Source organism: Hirundo rustica, chromosome 7 (assembly GCF_015227805.2).
Source record: "Hirundo rustica isolate bHirRus1 chromosome 7, bHirRus1.pri.v3, whole genome shotgun sequence".
NCBI lineage: Eukaryota > Metazoa > Chordata > Aves > Passeriformes > Hirundinidae > Hirundo > Hirundo rustica.
The window spans coordinates 3,510,601-3,533,442 of record NC_053456.1 but is presented as its reverse complement, the minus strand read 5'-3'; the positions used below and the strand labels follow the sequence as shown (position 1 = coordinate 3,533,442).

Below are 22,842 nucleotides of genomic sequence, written 5' to 3'. Positions count from 1 at the left end.
AAACCCTTATCAAAATAAAACATCCTGCTCAACAAAACCAAAATTATGCTGTCACTTATCAGCTCCTTCCACTTGTACCACCACAGAAGCTGCAAACCTGGCATACTCCTCCCACACACTGGTACAACACTAAGAATCAACAAATAGTTTAGGTTTGAAGAGACCTTAAAGGTTATCTTGTTCCAATCCCACAGGCAAGGACACCTTACACTAGAGCACACTGCTTCACACCCCACCCAGCCTGGCCTTGAACACTTCCAGGATTGGGAGTTCAGGAACATTAAGTATGGTTTATAACGGCCATGACTACAGGGGAGCAGAGAACAAAACACATTCACTGCAGGGCTCAGAGCTGAAGGAACTATTTTAAGGTCATTACTGGAAGATCCAGACTATTTAAAGTTTTGTTGGCTATTAGTAGGCACTCTTGCTGACACTGCTGATAAAAATCCCAGAAATACCATTACAAGGCAAGGCAAGAAACCACTCACACCTCACACACGCAAGGTCTGCGCTTAATATTCCCACTTCTTCATTTCAAAGCCACAAATATCACAGGCTCTGCCAGCAAGTTAAAGATCTGTTCTGACTCGTACTAAAGACATCAGGGTTGTGCAGTTACTCTGGCCATTGGGAAATTTTTGGCAATACCCCCAGTTAAGCATTCACAGCAGCCATACGCAGCTCTTGGAGGCTTGGAGAACAACAGCAGATGGAGAGTTTGGAAATACCTCTGTAACCAAGGCAGTGTTACCTCACAACAGTGTTCCACGTGCAGTCAGACTCACAGCAATGCTGCAGCTGAAACTTCTGGTTATTTTCCATGTACAAAAGACCTGTTGGAGTGGATCCAAAGGAGGTCATGAGGATGCTTCCAGGGCTGGAGCCCCTCAGCTCTGGATCCAGGCGTGGAGAGCTGGGGTGCTCACCTGGAGAAGGATCCAGGGAGAGCTCAGAGCCCCTTCTGGTGCCTAAAGGGGCTCCAGGAAAGCTGGAGCAGGACTGAGGACAAGGGATGGAGGGACAGGACACGGGGAATGGCTTCAGACTCACAGAGAGTAAGTTTAGACTAGAGATTTGGCAGTGTTTTGGTTATGGAGATAACACCAAACCAACATTCAACTATGTATTTATACTGTGATTTTCAAAAATCATTTTTATTAAGTGGATCTGAAGCCAAGAGAGGTATTACATGGGCCTTACTACAGAGTGAATGATGCAGATCTTTTGGAATATTTTCAGATCCAATCTTCCCATCAGTGTTTAAGCAGAGACTAATCCCACAAAGCTTTGTCAGCAGTAGATACCTAAAGGTGTTTATGAAACTGATTTAGCCCCACATTTAAGGCAGAAATAAACCTGGACAGTCTCCACCTTTGACCACTAAAGATAAAATATAATTATGAGGGAGGGGAAAGGGCAGGAAGGAAAATAATAAGTTCCCTTCAGAAAATATACATGGCGGGGAAAAAAAAAAAAAAAAACAAAAAAACACTACACACCACAGACAGGGCACCCAAATTAAGCAATACCAAGCAAATGCTTTGAAAAAAGGGAATTATTTCCACCTATCTGCATTGATCACAAACACACTTGCTTCCACTGACAAGAACCTAATCCAAACTCTGCCTGTTCATCTCAAAGTAGCTATGAAGCCATGTGTGAGGTGCATTCAACATCCTCTAAGATGAACAGAATCTGTTTTGCATGCCAATATCCTTGGAGAGAGCAATATTCATGCAGGATGATTCAAGCTACTCTTCAGAGCTGCAGCACTCTGCCTCCCCATTGAAGCTCTGAATGAGCATGGGCAAGAGAGATCCACAAACCATTTTTCCTAGAGTCTATAGAGAGTTGGTTTCTTAACACTCACGGAAACATCTTCTTGGGCATTTACAGAATGACTTAGAAAAAAAAGTCTGCCTTTTTCTCTTTAGAGCTGAGTTTCTTTTGAAGCTGTGTAACACTACTTGATATTTAGCTCAGCTACTCAACCAAGCATCAGCCTTCAATGTATCCAAGGTGCAGAATGGTTGACTAACACAGACCATTTCACTTGTTTGAGCTTATTTACAAATACCACTTACATACTGCTGGCATTTATAATGACACCTGGGATGTTGCTGACACACCACTACGTTTGTAAAGTTGGAGTCTACAGGCAGAGTGGATTCTAAGAAACGTGCTGGGGAATACACACAGCGTTTCCTTTGACTGTAACTAGAATGGTTGCTTTGACTGTATCCTATCTGAAGAAGGAAAATAAACTTCAGAAACAAGCTTTAGCAAGGTTAATCCCCCACTGATTTTCTTATCACTCAACACTATTTCACTCAATTACTTTTGCCAAAGATTTTCTCAAAAATTTCCTCCTGACCATATTACAGGGTTGCTTAAATTACACTGTAGAGACACATTCATGCATACAGAGAACTTCATGTGTTGCCTACTGCCTTGTTGTTCCAAAGCCCAGCCTCTAAATACTACACTTCAGTCCTAGAAACCTTGACACAGTGTTTGATGACAGAAATACTTCAATTGGTTTAATATATATATAGGCAGATGATAAGGAACTTACCTTACAGTGGAAGCAAAAATGGAATATAGACGATTTATTCAACTCTGCAAAGCCAAAGGAGTCCTAACCTGTATTAACATGTCCCAAGCCTGGCAATGTCCATGGCAAGGTTGGACAGGGCTTGAAGCAACCTGGGATAGTGGAAAGTGTCTCTGCCCATGGCAGGGGGTTGAAACTACATCACTTTCAAGGTCCCTCACAATCCAAACAGTTCCATGACTCTAAAATAAAACACTGGATCTGTGTAAAAGCTTAAATTGCTAGCAATTTGTAAGAAAAAGCTTGGAGTCTTACACAGAACTAATAATATAACTTCTAGCCAAACACTGTCAATTGTTCTGTCTAAATAAGCTTTAAACAACAAACTGTAATTATTCTACCTCCTCCCTCCCACCCCAAAATCATACTACACCTTCGGCCTGGGGTTTTCCCATTATTAACAACAAGAGGTTTCATTTATCTGCTTTTATACAAAAATGCTGAAGAGCTTAACAAACATTAATTAAACCTCGCAACACTCCTGTGAGGTAGGCAGGTAGGTATTGTTATCTCTGCTTTACAGATGAGAAAGCCTGAATTAAAAATTGTGATTTGCACCATTTCCCAACAGTAGTTTTACAGTAAAACCAAGTGCAGAAGAAAGGAACAGTGACTCGTATGTCCCTACTCCCACAATACACATTCTCTTTCAAACCAGCAGGACTTTACTTGACTCTTTGCCATATGTGAGAAAAATATTCTGAAATACAGCGTTGATTTATCATTAGTATCATCCCTTCTAGGAAAATACAGACAAATACACCTTTTACCCAGATTGTAGTTCCATTACTTCATTATGAAAATGAGACAAAATTGTATCCTCTTCATCTGGATAGCTGATGAATTCCATCTTCAAAAGGAAAATCCACATTTCTTGAAACCACATGAGAATTGTTTCTTATATAACAATCCCTGATTTCCTCTTTTCACTTACATCTCTTAATTTCATTTTTTTCCCTGTTCTCTTTACTTTTGTCATAGCTTCATGTTGTACTTTCCTTTCCTTAGTCCTACATCCCTTTTTTCTTCTTTGAATTTTTTTTTAATGATACAACAAAATCTACACAGGATTGACTTACAAACAGCACATCAACTACTATCTTGATGGGTCACATAGTAATTTTTCCTGTCTCAAACTGCTCTCACTTCCAACTCGTGCATGAATCCACCATCCACCATCTGACAGTCCACAATCTCACTCTTCTCTTTGCCCATTCTGCCATATTCCTCATCAGAAAACCTCCTGTCTGAAGACAGTCATTTCTTCAGTGTTTCAGAGGCAAAAGCTTCACAATCCTCTTGCCTTATTTTCCTTGTCAAATCTCCAGTTTCACTTCCCTATCTATTTTCACAAATTTAACAGCTCTGCCCTGTATAAAAGTGGCCATCTCTGATGTTTTGTAAGCTAAGGTGGCACAATAAATGTTTCTGAATGGACATGGAGACAACTGAAGTCATAGAACCTTGCATTAAAATACAAGTTGATAAAAGGCTTTTTTGACAAAACAACTGTTAAATGTTTTTGAAGTCATATGATTTTTCCATGATTTGATTTCTCTTATTTTAGAATGAGCATGAAAAGTTAAATTAGACTTTTTTTTAAACCACACAAGTTAGCACATCTTGTTGGTACTGCTTGCTCTAATGAAGTGAGCCTACACTTGCCAGTGCACAGTAAAAATAGGTAGCTCTGTTATTCATAAATACTGCAAGCAGCATCTTGCAGGCTCTGAGAACTTGCTCTCATCATATGGAGGCTGCAATAAGTGTTCAGCCACTGTTTTCTTCTTCAGCTCTCAAAATTACAGCTGGATTCTTTAAGCATTACATGTGATTTCTTGCACTCTAAAGCTTCTGAACTACTTGAATTGCAAGACGCAGAAGCTCTGCCCCCAGACACTTCTTGCTCCCCCTGATTTCATGCTACAGCAAAGAAAGTACCAAATGCCACTGGCTTCATGGAATTTGCTGGTCAGTGGAAAGAGCATCCCCCCAGACAGACTGCAGCTGAGCACGATCTGTTTCTGCAGCACACAAACCCATCTACTCCTTTTTCACCACCACACAAAGGTGACCTTTCAGAAGAACCTGCAATACAAAGTTTTTTATCATGACAGGCTGAGAGAGATGGGGGTGTTCAGTCTTGGGAGGAAAAGGCTCAGGAGAGAGCTCAGAGCCCCTTCCAGTGCTTAAAGGGGCTCCAGGAGTGCTGGATAGGGACTTTGGAACAGGGATGAAGGGACAGGACACAGGGAATGGCTTCCCACAGACAGAGGGCAGGGTTAGATGGGATGTTGGGAAGGAATTCCTGGCTGGGAGGGTGAGGTGGCCCTGGCACAGGTTGCCCAGAGAAGCTGTGGCTGCCCCTGGATCTCCTGAAGTGTCCAAGGCCAGGTTGGATGGGGCTTGGAGCAGCCTGGGACAGTAGAAGGTGTCCCTGCCATGCCAGGGAGTTGGAATGAGATGCCCCTTCCAAACCAAATCATTCTGTGATTCTCAAGGTCTAGGAACATGAAAAGTCAGTTTAAGGAAAATTAAAATTTTACAACAGCTTTTTGCTATTTAGTTACCCATATATTAACTAAATTCACAATTCTTACATTATTTCAGAACAAGCATACTAACTACTGGAAAAAAATAAAGGTGCTATTGGTTACTATTTGTTTCCATTTTGAGATGACTTGCTAAAATTTTCTCTCCTTCTGCATGCACAAAATCTGGAGTTATTTAACCTCTCTAGGTGCAAAAATTTGCATTTTTTTCTTTTCAACATCCACTAAGATTACCAATTCCTCTGCACTCAGCCATTGATAGAACTATCTGAAATCTTGCAAAAACTCCAGATATGCAGCAGAGATTATTAAGTCTCATTATGAGAGGCCTCTCAGCACATTAATCTCACCCTCCACTACTGTCATTTACTTCTTGCTTTATTCCCAATGTTTTGGCTTTTTTTTTTTTTTTTAATTATGGTGGATCATACCTCCAAAGCCACACAGAAACTCTCCAATGCTTAAAACCAGGTTGGAACCCACAGAACATTAATTTTAGTGAGGCTCCTACTCTTTTGTGTTTTCCCCTTTAGATATATCAACCCCATCTGCATTCTGAACAGCCACTTTTCCCATATAGTTCATGGTGAAAGAAGATAAAATTGCTTCTGAAACTCTCTAACAATTAATTTTTTACCTCCTTATTACGTTAAAAACCCATTTACCTCCATAATAAATGCTTTGTGAGGAATATAATGAATTACCCCTCTCTGTGGTGTATCAAGACCTTGAGTGAAGCTTGGTTCTGCTCTGCTGAAGCCCCTCACTGGGCAACATCAGACCAAAGCATGAGCACGAGTTTCTTGGGCATCAGAGCAACACCGGGAACATCAGACGCCGAAGCGTGTGTAGGTGTATTAGCAGTCCTACCATCCATCTGTCAGAAATCTTCGATGTTCCTGCACATCACCCACTGGCAGAGCTGTCTGCCAAGCAAAAATATTATGAAATGTTCATTATATCCTCAAATCTACCCCCCCTTCCCGGGGAGGAAATGGAAAAACCTGTCTCTCCACACACACAGGCTTCACATTCGTTACCAAGAAACGGTGAAAGACTTTTAAATTCACCCAGAAAGAAAATCTACCAAGAGACCAGGACTGTGAATTTAGATTTATTTGAGCAAACCTTACTTACCAGAGGATATGCTGTCTTTTAGTTCACATATATCTCATTTTTAAGGTACGTTAAAGACAGAGTTTACAATTAACTGAACAGACAGCGTACAAAAGGCTTTTAGAACTACACCATATGGTCGAGGGAAAGGAACAATCTGGACTATCCACATTTCAATCTGCAGGCTTGTCCACCTCTATAACACGTTGTATTGCTGTAATAAAATATTAAGATAGAATTTTAAAAGTGAAAATATCTATCTTTTGCACTACCAGGGAGCAAGGCATCTTACAGTCTAGTGCATTTAATAAATATTTTAACTTTTATGATTTTGGCTTGCTGAATCAGATATAGTCAATAAAATTCCCAATTCATTTAACACTCTAGTTCCAGAAGGATATGGGTGGGTATTCATCTTATGCTTCAGGGAAATAAAAAATACCAGTTTATACGGGGTATACTGGCAGCAGTTAACGTAACAGATGACACATTTCCTGGAAATTAAATAAAAGCAGAAAGAAAATACCCATTGTTGCTCAGTGAAGGACTAATCACATGGTCACAGGTGGAACCAGTGTAAATCATTCATTAATAAAATTCTGTTGAAGCAGTCACTTTTTTCTGCTTTTCAAATGCCAATAGGAAAAAAAAAAAAAAAAAAAACCTCTTTCAATTCTTTGCAGAATGGATACACTTACAAGTGTCATAGTAACTATTAAGCTTACTAAATCTTTACAGAAAAAAAAATACCTGCAAGGAAGACATTGTTGGCACCAAGGAAAAATATAAATACTTCTCTATTTTACATACAATCCCAGAACACAGTCCAAGGAGATACCTGCTTCACTCTGTACTGGCCTGAATTCAGATCACACAGAGTCTAAATCTTGAGAATAAAAATGACCTGAAGCCTTTGTAAAGCACATTTTAAAATGTAAAGAATATAAATGCAGCCTTGTGCATCATATCCCTCGATGTGAAATAGAAAACTGCACTAGATGAAATGCAGACACTCCAGAGAGATCATGCAATACTCAAGTATTCCATGATTACATACTCTTGGATGTAGGTATCACAGGCTCATGGCCAACCCTGCCCTGAGCAAGAGGTTGGACTAGGTGGCCTCCAAAGAACAGTCCCAATCTGAATTGCCCTGTCATCCCATGTTGTTTCACACTGCAGAATTCTCTCTTGAGCTGGGACACTTATTTTCTCTTAAAAAACAAACAAATATACATATATATAAAACAACTATTTCGAGTTTTGTGCTTCACTGCCCCCAGCAGCAGGAAAAATCCTCACACAACCTGTATGACTTCGCATGTAGCGAGTTATTAAGTCACAAAAAATCAGATCATCCTCTGCAATTATTTTGAAAGCAACCTCCTGGTACCTAAAGTATTGTATATTCAGTGTCCTACACACAACATCACAGGATAATAGGCCTATTTTTCTAATCCTTTCGGAGAAACTACCAAAAACAGGAAATAGAGAATATGCTATTTGATGCTTTAAACTGCCACAACACAAGTTAAATATGATAGGTTTTTCCTCCACTCCAAAAGAAAATAAAAATCACAATGACCCCATTCCTCATCATCTGGTACAAACCCAGCAAGAACAGAGATTTTAAAATTGTCAAGAATCCCTTTAATTGAAAGGTTCCTTTGAATTTGAAAGCTAAAAATATATTATCTCCCTCCTTCTGTGCCTACTAAGCAGTCTGAGCAAAGACTTAAAGCACTCTGGCTTGAGAGGATATTTGGGTTTTACTGCCAAGCCTGCTAAGGACTTCCCAAATCTCCCCCAAGCCAGGAATCCCGGGAACACGGCGGCGTAAGCCTCGTGCAGCCAGCGCAAACTGCAACACACGCTCGCACTTCCACATGATCAAAGGCTCAACTGCTCCGCTCTTCACTCCACTGCAGTTATTCCTACCTCAGTGACACCCACAGCAGAGGGAAATGGGGAAAGTTAAAAAAAAACAAAACAAAAAAAACCCACATCAGTTTTTGAGTAATTAACTTCAGGCGGGATGAAGTGACAGTTCAAAGCACTGTCGCTGCTAAGAGCATTACTTACACGCAGGAGGAAATCAGTACCTAAGAAAACCTGAATATGTAAATATGTAGCAATTTTTGTCAAATTCAGGAACAAAAACACCCTTAAATACTGTGCTAATTTCTATCTTAACAATTATCTGTGTACTCTGTCAGAATGGGTAAAATCTGTAAGTATCAGAAGGCAGGAAAGTGAATTGAGAACTCAAGTGCTATGGAAAAATCCAGAGCTAAGTCAACAGGAGAAAGCTTCAGCTCTCACACATGTAGAGGCCATGATACAGACAGGCAGCTTTTCTATAAAATACCATTTTCTGTTCTTCCTCTCCACAAATAATAAGCATACTGCCTTTTGGGAACAGAAAAACGCAGTAACACAGATCCTGACTGGCCAGGACACACAGGTTGAGTTTACTTCATGTTGTTTGGTGGTGTGTTTCCATGTCAATTTTTTTTTTTTTTTTTTTAATAAAAGTTGGTGAAAAGTGTGTCCAGCCCATTTATGACTTTTGTCCAGGCTGAGCCCCTCAGCTGGTCCTCATCAGACTTGTGCTCCAGACTCTTCCCCACCTCCATTCCTTTTCTCTGGACACACTCCAGCCCCTTAATGTCCTTGTCATGAGGGGCTCAAAACTAAACGTACTATTTGAAATGTGGCCTCACCAGTGCCAAGTACATTATTCTAATTGCTTCCATGCCTAATTGGCACTAGCTAGAAGCTCCCAGCAGCCAGGTGAGGTCACCATTCAGGCCATTGGGTTGGCAGCTGTACCTCCACCAAGCAACACCAGACACCCACAGCTCTGCACTGGTCCCGTGGCCATTGACAATCAGGAAAGGCTAGCAGAAAAAAAAAAAAAACCTCAAACTTCTGAAAATACACAACTATTAATCATTTTTCCTCATTAAAAACCCAATACCCTGCTCTAGGTAGTCCGGTTCTTTCCAATGAAGTGTGACAGCATAGAAAAGGAAGAAAAAAACCCAAGAAGGCAGTATTTAGTTTAGCTGGGAAATGTGTGACAGATATAAGCTAAAGTTAATGCTAGGAAAGCTAAAATTTATCTTTACTAATCCCTCTCAATGGAAACAATGGGACAGAATTAAAAATGACAAAGTTAAGATGAGGGAGTACATTTGGGGGAAGGTATGAAAGAGAAGCAAGGAAGCACACAAGGAAGGGCTGCTACCATCTCACCTAGAGAACACCGATTTATTTCCATCAGCTCTTAAATCACTGTAGTGACTTTTTCACATAGACAAGCATCAGAAGTTTTAATTTCAGTGGCTATTACCTGAGTATGCACACAACAAACAAGTTCAGGCATTTATATTTCTAGGTTGATTTACACTTTAAGTCAGGTGTTTAAGTCAGTCATCTATAACAAAAGGTAACAAGCAAAGTAATTTCTTCAGTTTAGATCATTAAGGCATTAAAGTCCTCATTACAGTTATATAAATGAAGATAAAGTTATACACAGAAAAGAAATAATTATTTCCCAAACATGCTGCTCCTCTGCAGTAGAAAAGAAACTACTGCAGAAAGAATTATGTGGGGTGAGAGAAAGACAGTAAAACTGCACCATGAGTGAATTTCACACTGTAGGGAAGAGCTGATTAATATTTTTGACAGTAACAGAATAAAAAGAGGTTGGGCTTAATAAAATAGCTGGCTTTCAACCTAATTTTTATTAAATTTGTATTCTAACTTTGTAACTGTGTATTAAAATGTGGCTCATATTAGGCAGCAAATAGCTTTTAAGTAAATGTTTTGCTTGCTTTAGCAAGACAAATCTTCATCACCAACTGTAAATACCAAAGCTGCCTCTTACTCAAATTATTTCAGGTTTGCTTTTCTTTCCTCCTGTTTTACTCAAAATACACAGACTTGGATGCCTACAACAAGCACATAAACCTGCAATACGGCATTTAAATCCCTTCATTAAAAGCTGAGCCCTCCAATGGACTGAAGACAGAAGCTGGAGAAAAGGCAACTACTCCCTCAACCAGGACCAGTGAGGATTTACTCCAAGGATCAACCCCCCAGAGCTTGGGGTGTCTCAAATTCAAGCCCTAATTCTTGCATTTCTAAGGTGACACATCGCTGGTCTGTGATTTTCCATGAGGTTGGTGAGGTTTCTTTGAAAAACCAAAACCAAGTGGCGAGCTCACATGCTGGGTACAGGGGGGTGCTCTCAAAACGCTCACAGCATCACTTTTCATCTTCTAAGACATGAATTCATGTGATCTTTGAACAACTATTTATTTCACACCAAACCAGATATCTCCCTAAAGCCTACCAATACAGCCTGCAGGCATATTTCTTAAATAAAAGTACTGAATCCTTGTAAACTTAAAATTTGCATAGCAAAGGGATGAATCAACTAAAACAGAAGTAGTAACCCTCTGCAGCATTCTGCAGCAACTGCTTACCTCTTGCAGAAAAAAAATTTCCCTGTTTACAGGGTTTAGGTGGGACTCTACAAGTGTTTTTCTTCATGTTTCACAACTCTGAGGAATCATTTTCTTAAAAGAATTCTGACAATTGCTGTTCAGGCTCTTCAATGCATCAGTCATGTTCCTAGAATTTATATTTTGCATGTGTAAACCTCTTTACTTATAGATTCTATTTATTTCTGCCTAAAGGTTACTGGAATTGTACACCCCATTTCAATTTAATTACATCAGTAAGGCAATTAATTTGCTGGAATGTTCCAAATAACTTTTTGTACTAATTTTGCTGCAAAAACATCTATTTTTTTGTTACAGAGATTCTTCAGTTTTTGCCAACCTAGCAAACTATGCCAGCAGCACCTACATTAAATGATCAGTAAAAGAAATAAATATACGGTGTTAGATAGGGCTGCATTTGACAGAATTAAATCACTTGGCTGCTCTATGTTTAAGTATTCAGAAAATAAGCAGCTAGATTTGAAAACAAGAAATTAAAAAAGCCAAGATTTGAATTCTGCACACTTGTTAGAGCAGAGGAGTAACTTTATTCTACCTGAAAAACCAGAAATGGTTAAGTAGTGGAAGAAAGTCCAGGATGAGAGATTCTGCTCACATCATCATTTGAGAAATATTTAAGGTTAAATTAACTCATTTTACATTAATGGATCATAACTAAAGCTTTGCAAAACCTATTAGATGAGATTTACTGAGAAACTGTGATGGAGGCTACCAACACATGATACACTATCTCCTATGATCTAAAAAAAATTCTTATCTGCTACAGAACTGAAGTTAAAATGCCAGTTGGCTTAAAATTTTCTAAGAAAAGGCTGTTTTCCAGAAAAGCACGTGGCTGAAATGGGGCTGCTGTTAACCAAAGGCTTCTAAAAAATACACCAGGTCTGCTTCTGCCAGCCTCCCTCGAGCTGCACCTACTCACAGGAGAGCTCCCAGGGCTGGGCTCACATGGAATAATCTATATGTTACATTATGTATTTTGATATAATATATAATAGCCATTGCATAATTCTTTTTGTTAGCTAGTTGATATTTATAAACAAATACTGTATACATTTGTGTATTTTATACAAGATGAACATGGATGTTCCAAACATGTCCCAGCTTCATATTCACACCCCACATGAAGGCACCTGCTCTCCCAATGGGATCACCTACACAGAGCCATGACAACTAATGGAATTATACCAAAATACTACCAGCTGTATTTATATTGGGGATAGCCTCACTACAGCTCTAAGAAACCTGTGCAGCTCAGGAATTAGCTCTATCTCCTCAGTCTGGCTACTGTGTTTTTTTTACTTTGATATTTTGCTTTGAATGGTGAAAAACTCCTCCCATTCTTACCCTTCAGTAGAGATAGCTCCAATTTAAATTGGCTTAAATATGGTTCAGGTAATATATATTCACATGCTCTCTTTTCCCCCCCTCTTACTTTAACTCACCAAAACCAACTAGAAGATCTTTAAGGTTCCTTCCAACACATATAATTTTGTTAATTCTATGGCATGAAAATAATTGTATTAATAATTACATTATTTCCTTCCATCCCAAAGTGCAAACATGGTTCTTCTGCTAAGCAGAAGTCAAACCTGATAACTCTAGGAGGCTTCATATTAAGACTTCATGTTAACATCTTCCAGTTGAAAAACAGAAAATAAAATTTTACTTCTTTCCCCCCCCACATTCAGCTAATACAAGGTCCCCCACGAGCTCACCACATCTCCATCAAACATGGAATATTCGGCACAAGGAGGCTCAGACCTATTTTTTATCTTATTTTTTATTAGTTTTGCTGTATTTACAGGAATAGGCAATGAAACATTGAGACTACTGAAATAAGATGGTAAAACTTGAAGGAGCCTGCATACACATGCTTTCAAATATACATGGTATAAATTATACACTTAATCATATATATACACTACATATTTTTAAATGTATTATACATTATACATACAAAAAAACACTCCTATCCTGTGTAAACTTGCTATTATCATTTACATTTTATTTTTATTTAAATCAAAGTTCTTACACCCCTGGTTTTAGGCAAGACAGCAGCAGCACTCACTGTACCAGAATGCTGGAGAAAGTCAATTCTAGTCAAATATTTCCTTTTGACTGAAGTGCAAATCGTCTGAGCTGAATGTGTATGAACTAATTAGCAAAGAAGGTATCCCCAAGCTGTGAGCAGCTTCACTCCTCAGGCTACCCAACAGCAGATACTTCACCACTTTTTAATGACCATCATCCCACAAGCAACCAAACCCTGTTCGACCAACAAAATATGAAGACTTTTTTCAGAGACGTTCTTAATGTTCATTATTAATGCTGAAGTGGAAGTTAACACTCGCAATATTTTGAAGAACTACCCTCACTTTTGTGCTGGAATCACCAGAAGTATGATTATGGCATGCAAACCCCTTTGGATTAAATGCCCTCATCAAAACATCTTATAGGTACAATTAAAAATTGAAAGGGCATAAACAGCTCTGGCAGTTCAGAGCTCGAGTTGGTGATCTTTGCAATTCATAAACATCAACACTTGGGCAGGTGTGCAAGGGAATACAACCAACTAATTATTATCTTTTGCTTAAGGGCACGTACAGTGAGCTCTGCAGGTAGTGCCACTGCTTTTAGCCTAATGTATTGCCTCTTCAAGTCTTTCAATATAACAACCCGCTGCTGTTCTCTAAAGCATTTCCAGTGTTGTCAAACTGCTTTATATTCAAAGAGAACACACTGAACCTTCTGAAAGACGTTGCTTAGGGAGGAGTAGCAGTTACAAAACCTACGTGACTTGCAAATAATCATTTTATATTGTTCACTAAGAGATAAAACCATGGAATGGTTTGGGTTGGAAGGGACCTTTTATCTCATCCAGTCCCACCCCCTGCCATGGGCAGGGACACCTTCCACTATATCTCAGGCTGCTCCAAACACTGTCTAACCTGGCCCTGGACACTTCCAGGCATGGAGCAGCCACAGCTTCTCTGGGCACCCTGTGCCAGGGCCTCGCCACCCTCATAGGGTGGAATTCCTTCTCAATACCTCATTTTACCCTGTGCTCTATCAGTGTGAATCCATTCCCCCCGGCCACTCTGCAACCACATAAATAGTCTCTCTCCAGGTTTTCAGGTATTGGAAGTTCACAATTATATCATCCTGAAGTTTCTCTTTTCCAGGCTGAACAATCCTAATTCTCTTAGCCTTTCCTTGTAGGAGATGTGCTCCATCCCTCTAATCATGTTCACCTGTTCCTTAGCACACAATTTTTTGACAAAAAGGTTGATGCTTTATAAAACAAGAAAAAAGTGCAAGTTGACAACTTTTTACATAAGCTACCTAACTTTCCAAAATTATTAAAACATCTACCTCAGTGACCATTTATAAAATCACCTTACAACTTATCTACTATGAGTTTATGCATTGATGGCACTAAAAGAACAGGTGTTTTGGGGCTGTAAAAAGTAGGTAAACCATAATTATTCAAACTAGAAGATTAACTTCAATCATCCATGATAACGAGAAGTTTAATGACTACCAAAATCCCAATCTTAAAATAACAGAGCAAAAATTACCCCATAAGACAAATGGGGAGAGAACACCATCCACCAGCACCACCAGTGCAGCTCCTGGAACAGCTCTGAATATTCACCTCCAGGCTCTTGCACTCCAGTTTTGGAAAAGCTGACATCAAGTTCAGAGGTGCATTTAGTCAGAAACTTTGGAGAATCTTAGCCATTCCGAGAAGATGCTTAGAATCATCTGCAGTCCTGAGGGAATGATCACTCCAGACAATAGCATAGGTTCTTACATTTCACTTCAATGCCCACTAACCTATCTCAGTACTTTCCACCCAGAACTGTAAACACCACTTTCACTTCTTCTTGTAAAGGATTGGTAAGGAGCAGATTCACTACTACAAATAATGAGGCAGCAAATTATAGAAAATGAAAACTTCCTGAGCAAATTAACAGCCTCTTCAGACACTATTTGTATGTTTTGTTATTAACTATTTCCCCACTAAATGGCTTTTTGTTTTTAATTTAGATTCACAGATATGCCAGGCTTCTCAATAAAACATCAGTTCAAAGACTGAAGACATTTTACACATGGTTTACAGCTAATGAATTTCCAAAGTTGAAAGAAAACATTGCAAAGAAGTTAGTTAAAAACAGTAGTGAGATTCTGTAAATAGATTCCAGTCTTCAAAAGAAAATCAGTCACTGCATGCAGCTTTAAAGCAGGTCTTTCAAGTTAGGATTAAACTAAACAGTTATTTAGTGAAATGACACTAAATAAAAACAGTACAAAAAGATGCAAGTGCAAAAACAATAATAATCATTCCCAAATACCCTGGGTTTGGTACAAGAATCTCTACAGGTTCCAACAGCTCTGCTTGTAAGAGTGAGTTGGGGGATCTGCTCATTTAGGTTGCATTTCCATGACCTGACTAGATAGATGCGCTTATAGAAAAATAAGCAAAACAATCACTTATTTATGATGGAGAGCAGCATCAGGCAGATTAGTGGCTCACACCTAAATTACAGTCACATGTATGAAGTTATGTACAAGGTTAAGCCAAAACTTCCTGGTGTGTGTTGCAATAACACCTGATATATTAGCTTTGATGCCAAAATTAGTTTCTCTTATTTATTCCTTGATCACAGAACGATTTGGGTGGGAATGGACTTTAAAGATCTTCTTGTCCCAAATCTCCTGCCATAGACTGGGATACCTTCCACTAGACCAGGTTGCTCCAAGCCCCATTCAACCTTGGACACTTCCAAGGGCAGCCACAGCTTCTCTGGGCACCTTGTGCCAGGGCCCCACCACCCTCACAGGGAAGAATTTCTTTCCTATATCTCATCTAATTCAGCCCTCTGCCCATGTGAAGCCACTCTGCCTTGCTCTGCCACTGCCAGGCCCTTGTCCAAAGTCCCCCTCCAGCCCTCTTGAAACCCCATTAGATAGTAGAAGATAGAGCTAATTAATCAGTAATTAATCTGTGAATTAAGTAGTTGGTACACTGCTTACATGGAGATGCACAGCTGGTTATAATCACTGCAGAAACTGAGACATTCCCCCATTCTGAGAATGTTTAGGTCTCCAGATTTCTTCCAAGGAATCAAAGATCTAATCATAGGAAGGTTTGGGTTGGAAGGAACCATAAAGGTTCTCATTTCAACCCTCTGCCACAGGACACCTTCCACTATCCCAGATTGCTCAGAGCTCCATCCAACCTGGCCTTGAACACTCCCAGGAATGGGGCAGCCACAGCTTCTCCAGCAATAGTTTCAACAGTTTTTTGCAAATCACTTCAGATGGAGACATTATTTTGGGTGAAGGAGAGCTGAACACAGATCAGTAAGAGCAGGATGTTGTCATTAACACTCAGTGCTAGTTAACAAGCCAGCTCCTTCCAAACAGCAAGACAAAGCTGTAAGTACAGGGAGCAGCAGCATCTGAGCAAGTTTTAGCTGGCAGAGATTTAAAAAACTCAGAAAAAAGCTTTAGCAGCTAAGACAAAGATTTTCAGGAATGAAACAATGCTGCTGCCATCTGCAAATCCCTGTCAATGCATCCACAGTACCTGGACCAGCTCTTTCTAGGTGTGTTTGCATATCTTTGAAACAACACACCTTCCCTTCCCATCCTTTGATCTGCTGCAACGTGAACATAAAACAGCAGCAATCCTTACAAAGGAATGATAATAGCTTGCTGCTTTGATACCTATGGCAACATGACTAAAAACAAGCAATTCAAAGAAACAACTAATTCAGTTTAAAGTTGTGAAGTTATAAGCTTTTTTTTCCTGTGTTCTTTAACTTATCTGCAAAGCTCTTTCAATCCAATTTCGTAAAGAAGTGTAAGTAGCCATTCTGAATTGATTATTACAACTTCAGGATGAGTGACACTTGACTGAAAGAGTAAAAGGATGTCAATCTCCTTTGTTTTCATTTTCAAAGAAGGAACAAGAAAATATTCTTTTCCCTGCGTGCTCTTCTATGCAAAAAAAAGGAAGTTACTGTGGTTTTGGCCCATGGTCTTGGACTCCATTCTCCTTCCACAATGACTAATACATAGAAGTACTTAATCTGGTCAAATTCTTCAGCAATCTGAACAACACAAGCTGAACAAGAAGTGCTATTTTACCAAAGTAAAGTCATTCCTACCCACAGAATGTCTGCAGGTCCCATTTACCTGGAATCTATAATTTCCCAAAGTCCAGAAGTTAAGCAAAATACCATATGACTCTTCCTTACTGCAGCAATTCAATACATCCATGGATGCAGGCATTCACTCTTTTTTCCCCTTTTTCTTTCTAAAATTTATGTTTGAATCCCAGCAGTTCATCTTGTGCCATAAAATGTTTATGGTTTCAACTTATATGGAGAACCCAGCAGCCTTCAGAGATCGAAGGGCCATTCTCACTGTCAAAACTGGAAGCTTCACAATGATAACTTCATTTTCATTACAGCTTCACAAAGGATATAGAAATGCACAACTCTTTCAGCTGCCAATAGCCTCACAGACTAAAAACATGCAACCCCAACCAGAAAGTTTTTGCTGACCACAGAACACACAATTAGGTTTTGACAAATGCTTTTAGGACTGTACAGTCACTTATGCATTTTTAAGGCTGTAATTAAATTGCCAAAAAACTACATCACAAAATGCAGCTCGTCTGAATGAAAAGCTAAAAAAAAAAAAAACCAACCCACCTTTATCTTCTTTCAGTACAGCAGATAAAAGCATTTTTTAAGTCATTATTTCCTCTTCAGGCTTCCCCCTCTACATGCAGGGAGGGGTTTTAGTTTCCATTCTAACCTGAGATGAACCAGTCGGCCTAGAAATTTCATTCAGTGCTTCAAAACTACCACACTCTAAAATCCAGGATTTATTCCACAACTCTGAAGCTCCAGGTGAGCCAGGATCAAGAGTTCCGTGCAGACTGCCTCAGTGAGAATATTGCATCCTACAGATCCACACCCCTATTCTGCTACATGGGTCTCTAAACCAGGAAAAGTCCAACATCCGTAAAGTGAAGGGATGCATATAAATATACACATTTCTATATAAAGTGCATATTCAGAAGACTTCAAGCCCATCCTAAGCAATATTCTTAAATTGCTTGTAAGTGGGCCTGTAAGACATGCTTAGAATTGCTCTGCTCTAAGAATATATTTATGAAAAACTAAAAAAAAACCCACAATAAAAGATACAAGACAGAAAATTGACATTTTAATATTTCCTCCTGCAAGACGTATTCTGACTACACCAGTGTCCTACCAAGCACATTGGCCCAGCTGAACCGGCAGGTTCCAGCTAGCACCCATGCAGCTGTTGTTTCCCAGTAACATCTGAATAAGTACACCAGCATTGTCTCATGAACAAAAAAAATAAATGAAGACAGCATCACCAAATATGCTGAAAGGGTGAGTTAATAAGTTCCACACTGGAAATCACCTAAAAATAATTATTAACTGTTTACCAGAATCCTGTGAAATTTCCAGTAGATAATATTCAAATTTAAGTTGTCATTAAAAAAAAAGAAATAAAAAAACCAACCTATCAGCCTATGTGTAACAGATATGAGCACACAGCATCTACCAATTCAAGGTCTGCACTTGCCTTTCCTTCTGCATGGGGAAAGTGTGAGAAAGGGTTCTAGTTTTAGTCTCCGAAGTACGTTCACAGTAGTAACCACACGATTCAAGTGTCTGTGCTCCTTCCTCACAGCTGCTGTTTGAACTCAGGATATCGGTGTGCTTTGCACTAAGACACATTCCTCAGATTTTTGAAGTGCTGTGTCTTCATAATTCAAAATAAAGATTCTAATAGTAACAACCAATAGAGCAGTAGAAAACTGCAGAATATCAGAATTACTGGATTGGAAGGGAACCTTGTTCCAATCCCCTGCCACAAGCAGGGGATCTTCCACTACCCTAGGTTGCTCCAAGCCCCATCCAACCTGGCCTTGGACACTTCCAGGGATCCAGGGGCAGCTACAGCTTCTCTGAGCAACCTGTGCCAGGGCCTCACCACCCTAAAAGGGAAATTTTTCTTCCTTTCCTGGTGATGAACTAAGCTTTAACATCTGTAAGCCTCCAATAACTTCAAAAACTTAGGTAGGCTGACACTAACTCTATTTTTTTTACACTTAACAGTAACACTTGGGTGCCAAAGCCTGCATGTGAAAATCAGTAACATTTATGGAGCCACTTAACGGCACACTGAAGTGTGAAATGAGTCACAGATGGACAGGTGGTGTTTAGCTACCCCAGATACACCTGGAATAATGAAGCACTGGAAGCTGGTCACCTCCAAGGGCAGCACTGGGGGTGTCCATCGGATCTCAACTCACCCCAAGGAACATCCATTTGCCCTCAGGCTTGTGACTGCTTTGCCTATGCTCAGGGTATTTCAGTGCCTATGCCTCCCCTGTGCATAATTAAAGCATTTCAGAAAAAATACCCAAGTAACTTTCAGCTGCATTTACAAGGAGAAGGTGAGAATTTCATGGAGGTGCAATGAGACCTGGGCACCTGAATGTTTGAATCATTTCTGACAAGGGCAGCTTGAAGACTCAAAGTTTGGAGAAATCTTATCCTATATAATACAAATCATAGATGACTGCACAGTAAGAAGAATTCAAAACATACAATTTTTACAGTTCATGGTAAAAAAGTTACACTACATGTAATACTTGCATGAAATGCATTTCTTTTTTTTTCTCCTCACATCCAGTTCTCTCACTTGGGAGACAGAGACACTGTTCTTCCCACACAAGGCTGTTTGTCCCCAGCTCAGGACAGGGTTGTCCCTACCTATCCCCTTCCAGCTGCTGACACACACCAGAACACAATACTCCTTTACGGTTATGTGACTTTCATCTCTGCCCAATTCATGAGAATCCTGTGCAAAAAGCAGCCTCAGAGGCACCACAGCTCTGGTAAAACCCCCCAGTGAGAAAGGTGGTTGTAAGCAATTTGAGAAAGGAGGAAGGGCCTGGAATTTGTTGCTTACTCCTGTATCTCAAACTTAATTAAATTTAAAACATGGAAAAAATTAGGACACAAACAAATAATTAAAACATTAATTATAAATTAATTCACAGCTTAAAAATATAGAGTCCTTGGCATGGATTTCATGTGAGTAGCTGAAAATCTGTTACTTCCTGTAGCACCTACTCTTCTGATAAATTCAGTACAGGTTGCCCGATGAATTCAGAAGCTACTGGAAAAGAAGGGGGAGAAGAGAAGGAATGGCACTGGCACACCCTATATCACACCAGCTTGTTTCCTTAAACAGCCCAGGCCCAGAGCAGTTTTAGAGACACAGAAGTTGTGTTGAAGTGTCGGAGATACAACCAAATTTATTAATTCTCAGTGTGAGGGAAACTAATTTCCCCCACCAAAACTATAAAATACAATTTCATTTCATTGCTGACTACCATTAGTTTGAACATATGTTGATTTTTTGGGGGAAGGCAGCAGGGTGGTAAATAAATATATATCTGTTTTGTTGTAGGTCCCAGCTGTCACTTGGGTCTGCCACTCTTTTACAGCCACATGAAGCCAGTCCACCTGAAGTACAGGTGCAGCCTAATTGTTAATAGACATACTTCATTTATGATTTTATTATCTCCCCTCTCTGCTGCAATCACATGAATCCAGACTTTGACTGAAAAGGAGAAAAAGAGAAATCAAACATGTCACTAATTGTGTCTTGAAAGAAAGATTCCTCTCATTCCCGAAACCTGTAACCTTGTCAGACGTAACACATACTGGAAGCACAATGTGAACCATGCCATCATTTCAGGGCATGCACAGTAAATAATCATTAGTAGACATCTAAAAACATCAAGAATTCCAAACCAGTCAAGCCTCAAACAGATAATTCTCTCCCCTTCTCATCTAACAAACACATCATATTTATCAGAAGTATTATTACCTGCATTCAAAACTGGGAGCAGTAAAATACCAGGTGGTGCTGCTTCAGAGGTCTTCACCAGAGCAGTTTGGGAATCTTGGCTATAGATCTCAGTGGTGAGCAGTACTTCTTCCACTCCATCCTACCTGCTTCAGTCCAATGGACAGATTTCCAAGTGCAATTTTTCTAACTGTAGTAGTAGTCTTCAATCTAAATAGAGTTGGGGGGAGAAAACAAGAGATAATTTGAGCCCATCTAGTCTAACTTTCCAACTATTTTAAGCTAAGAAGAGGCTAAACTTTGCCCAGAGAGGCTGTGGTCTCCCCATCCCTGGAAGTGCTCAAGACCAGCCCTGTTTGGGGCTTGGAGCAACATGGTCCAGTGAAAGGTGTCCCTACCTGTGGGTTGGAATTGGATGATCTTTAAGGTCTCTTCCAACCAAAACAATTTTGTGATTCTGTGAAGAAGCTCCATCCAAACACTGCCCAACACTACACCACGCAAATATTTATCCCAAATACGTCTCTGGCTTAATAACATCTGTGAAGACACATCACACCACACATGAGATAAAGGCAAATGACAGGAGATCCCACAATCATGGACCTCCAGAGAGTGACCAGTCCAAACCCTCTGCACAAACCAGGGAACAGGAGGGTCCCCAGGAGACCACCTCCACTTGTGCATTATCTCCACAGATGGAGTCTCTGAGGGCAACTTGTTCCAGTGTTTGGCCACTAGCAGCAAAAAACTTCTCATTTTAACAGAATTTCCTCTATTTCAGTTTGTGCCCCTGAGCCCACTCATCTCCAGGCTGAACTGTCCCAGCCCTCTCTGTCTCCCCTGTATTCTCACAATGTGTTTTCTGTCCCAGCTACAGTTTTCCTGTATTTTGATGACAGAACTATGTGACTAACTGCAGATGTATTTCTCCAGCATTCTTTGCATCATCTGAAAAATAAAGAATCAAAAATTAAATCACCAATGAAATTGCTGACTAAGTGGGCCACAAACACATTGGGGAACCACAAGCTGTAGGCCTTTCTCATCTTATTAAAAGTTAGACCGTAAGCAACAGGATATTTTTAATCTTTTCTGTCTCAGCTACATACAACCTAAGTTTCTATATCAAAATACCACATTGCAAAGATTTAATGCTCCAAAAGAAATTAGTCAAATATAGCAATAAAGGCCAGACACACAAGCCTATTAAAAAAAAAAAAATCAGCTTTGTCTCACAAATCCTTCTATCACAAAACCATAGTGACCAGCATTTATTTTTAGCTTTTAAGCTTTCACTGATGGAAGTCCAAGTTAACCTTTACTTTATTTTGTCCTGGGCTAAATCCACTGTGACATCCTTTTTGCCCTTTTAAATACAGAAATTTCTTGGAAGGCTTCCAGTACTTGAAATAAACACATTTACAAGATATGCAACAATTAACATGAGTGGCTCTAGAGGCTCCTGAGACAGCTCTGAAGTCCCTATGATGTGATGTCCAGATATGTTTATATAACTTTTTTTATTTAATAGTTAATTTCAGAAATCACTCCTTTGCCATCTTTAGCAAAGTAGGTGTGAGCTTTCTACTCCAAACAAAAAATGATATGGGAAAGGGGAAAAAATAAGAAAAAAGCAAAATGGCGTTAAAAAGGCAAAAAAAAAAGCATTAAAACAGTACAAGTTTATGCTTAATGATGTCTAAGGAGCAAGCTGACTTTGAGGAACAATGGAAATGACCACTTCACCCTGTAGCTGGTTGTGTTGGAGCCAGGGGACAACTGCACACAAAGATCAGAAGATTGTGATGTTTACGCACCTACAAGCTGACATCTGTCCACTTCTCAATCACACATCTCACTACATGTTACTACCTATTTCTCAAAACTACATATTTTACTTCAATTTTCACAGAAGATCTTGAGATTCTCAACAGCAGCAAATTGTGGGAGTTTCCAGTCTGAGGTCCCAAAGAGATAAAGCAGATATAGGATGAGAGGATGTTTTTCAAAACAAACATAAATTGGCAAAGTCTGAGGTCTTTTACTGTTGGATACTATGGGAACAAGTTAAAATAGCTCCTCA

General features: G+C 39.6%; 1 protein-coding gene across 11 annotated transcripts in view; it reads right to left on the bottom strand.

The window, feature by feature from the left end:
* Nucleotides 1-22,842, bottom strand: part of GTDC1 (glycosyltransferase like domain containing 1) — a 274,459-nt gene that overhangs the window by 231,643 nt on the left and 19,974 nt on the right. For 7 of the 11 annotated variants that reach the window (XM_040069048.2, XM_040069037.2, XM_040069036.2 and 4 more), the window contains 2 exons: nucleotides 21,155-21,296; nucleotides 20,778-20,966 (listed from right to left, as the gene is read on the bottom strand). The exons of 1 other annotated variant lie outside the window; for it this stretch is intronic. The gene's annotated coding sequence lies outside the window, so the exon portion shown is untranslated. Of the gene's footprint in view, nucleotides 1-5,873; nucleotides 5,916-20,777; nucleotides 20,967-21,154; nucleotides 21,297-22,842 lie in introns of those variants that run through there. 3 more of the 11 variants (XM_040069039.2, XM_040069041.1, XM_040069043.2) reach the window with 2 other exon arrangements.